Genomic DNA, 3,129 nt, shown 5'->3' on the forward strand with positions numbered 1-3,129 from the left:
CAAGTAGGATCCTTCTGCAGCCAAGCTTTAATGCATCTTGAGAGGGAGAGCATAAGCTTACACACGGATGCGAAGACCCTGAGGAACCCAGCCCTGTGCCTTATATAGAATTTTTGTCCCGCCTCTGACGTGGCGCATCCTCACAGGGCCATTTCCAAACGGACCAGATAACGTACTTAACGGGTGTATGTCCTCGCAGACAGGGACTATCCAGAGACATGTGCAGTAAGCCTTTTTACTTGTTCAAACACCCAGCTCATGTGCCATCTTGTAATTTCCACATCTCAGCTTTTTGATGGCCAAGTTGATAAGACAAACTAACTGACTGGAGGCAGGTAAACAGAAGAGGTAGATAGATTAATATGTGGTCTAAGAGTAGCCTAGCTGCCCACAGGGAAAGCAGAGTAAGTAAGCAGTCAGTGAAATTGGAGAATTTATATGGTCTCATAGGAATGGCAACATAGGCAACTCAGTAGAAGATTCACAGATAAGATGAATGGGCATTTGAATAATGGGTGATGGTTGTGGCACAGTTTGCCTTGATCTATAGTTGTCTCTTGACCTCCTGTCCTTTGGTTAATTACTCCTTCCAGGTTGATAAATCTTCCTAGAGGGTATTTGTAGCTATAAGAGAACTTATGAATGTGTGTGTATGTCATTGTGTGTTTTAAACATTTTGTGTGTGTGTATCTTGACACATGTGCTACACATGTATGAAGGTCAGAGAAAACTTGGAGGAATAGGTATCCCCACCACCACCACCACCACCATGTAGGTTCTGGGAACTCAGATCAGCAGGCTTGGCAGCAAATGTTTTATCTATTGAAACATCTCACCACTTACCTCCATTTTGTTTGACAGAATCCCACTTGTAATCTAATCAAGCCTTGTATAGCCCAGGCTCTACACAAATGTACGGAGAGCCTCTTTTCTCAGAGGCTACTTACTGTAGGCTCAAGCCACTACGCCCTGCTTAGCACTTGGTTTTGCTTTGTTGTAAGTAGGTCTGACTCTGTAGCTTTGGCTGAAGCTTCCAGAGGTCTGCCTGTCTCTGCCTTCTAATTCTGGGACTAAAGATGTGACCCCTAACACAGTATTGGCTTTTCACATTCTTTCTAATCTGAATAATCAGGAGACTAGAGCACTGAGGTATTTTATGACTCCTTTGAGTTAAGGTCTATCTCTTCATGAGCTACGTCTCTTCTTGGGAGGACAGTAATCTGCTAGACAGATGAGATTACTTCAATAGGACAGGGATATTCACACTACTGCTGTGTAACTGAGGGCCAATATTAGACTGAAGATCTCAAGACTTTTGGGGAGGACACATTTCATCTTTAGGCTGAAGTGGTGAAAAGGAAGTGAAATGGGATGTTAGCTAGAGAAGCTTCCTAGAAAAGGAAAAGGAAAAGGAAGTACAAAGATCTGGAAGCAAGATGGGAAGAATGTAGCTGCTGCTGTGAACACAAACTCCTTGCTTGTAGGCCACAGTTAGGAGGGTAGTAGGAATCCCCAGAAGGCAGTAGCCAGGAGCTTTACCACCATGGAGAACTTTTTTCAGAGGAAGAGTTAGGAAGTAGTCTTGTTTCAGTTTAATGCTTTTGTTTGTTTGTTTTACACCAAACATAGATTACTTTCAAAGTTGGTAAAAACAAATTTAAAAATGAAAGGGGGAAAAAATGCCAAAAGACATGAAGAGGTATTTTTCCAAAGAAAAGATACAAATGGCCAAGAAGCATGTGAAAGGTTGACATTAGTAATCATTTGGAGATATTTGGGAGGTATACAAGTCAAAGATAACATTTATGTCTGATCCGGAGACCACTATCAAAACCAAAACAAAATAGGAGCTAAGTCTGGAGGCTGATATCCACCAGCCTCCCATGGGTAGGGAGAACCCAGGGCTGCACAGGGAGCTCCTGTCTCAGAAAGACACAAGCAACCCCCCAGAAAATAACAAAATTGCTAGAGAAGTGGGGGAATTGGAACAGTTATACACTGTGATATTGTAAAATGGTACAGTCACAATGGAAGAGAATATGGTGCCACTTCACAAGTTCCAGCTCAGGGTCACTTGCCTCACAAGCTTAAAGGATTCGATTCCTCATACTAAATCTTTGTATATTAGCTTTTTTCTGAAGACTTCAGAAATTTTTTTTTTTATATGTGTGTTTTGTCTACATATGTGTCTTGCACAGTGTGTGTGCCTGGTTCCTAGAACTGGAGTTACAGACAATTGTAAGCTGCCAGGTGGGTTCTGAGATCTGAACATGGGCTCTCAGCATGAACAACAAATGCTCGTGATCATTGAACTGAGATCTGAACATGGGCTCTCAGCGTGAACAGGAAATGCTCGTGACCATTGAACTATCTCTCTAACCCTAGATTAATTAGTTCTGAGGTAGGTGTGATGGCACATACATATAATCCCAACACTTGACAGGCTTATGTAAAAGGATCGCTGTGAATTCAAATCAAGTCTGAGCTGCTCTCAACAATTATACACAGAGAACTAACGCATAGAGTGCTTTTGAGGTGGCTGATCTCAGAACCCACACTGTGAAAGGATAGAGTTGTTCTTGAAAGTTGTCCTCCACCTCCATATCTGCCCTGTGGCTGCAAACACAAGTTTGGTTTTGATGGCCTGAAACTTGCTGTCTAGACCATGCGGACCTCCAACTTGTAGTGATCCTCTTTGAACTTGCATTCTGCATGCAGGGGTTCAGTTGTGCACAGTTTATATTTTCATACATATATATATAAGGCATTGTATACCCCACCCCTCACCCTGGGACATCCTCTTCTCACTAGTCCCCTTCCTCTTCCCAACTAGTTCCTCTTTTACTTTCATGACTATTTTTTTTGGAGTGGGATGTTTCATTGGGGTTGCTTACCAGTAGTATGTGTGAGTGACTACACTTTCCTCGGGGCTACAACGATGAAGAAAAGCTCTCCCAGCAACTAACTGCTTATAGATCCTCAAGGGGCTTTGTGGCTTTGTGAACTCCTCCTCCCTCTATGCTAGGATGTTGTGTAGTTTTTGTAGTCACAGCTGTTGTGAATTCAAGTATGCATTGGTCATGTCATTTCAGAAGACAGTGTTCCACAACAGTCTGCCCTTTCTCTCTT

General features: G+C 42.6%; 1 protein-coding gene across 6 annotated transcripts in view; it reads left to right on the forward strand.

Moving 5' to 3' along the window:
• Positions 1 to 3,129, forward strand: part of Arnt (aryl hydrocarbon receptor nuclear translocator) — a 56,003-nt gene that overhangs the window by 20,324 nt on the left and 32,550 nt on the right. The window lies entirely within an intron of this gene.

This window comes from Mus caroli, chromosome 3, assembly GCF_900094665.2.
Source record: "Mus caroli chromosome 3, CAROLI_EIJ_v1.1, whole genome shotgun sequence".
In the NCBI taxonomy this organism is placed as follows: Eukaryota; Metazoa; Chordata; class Mammalia; order Rodentia; family Muridae; genus Mus; species Mus caroli.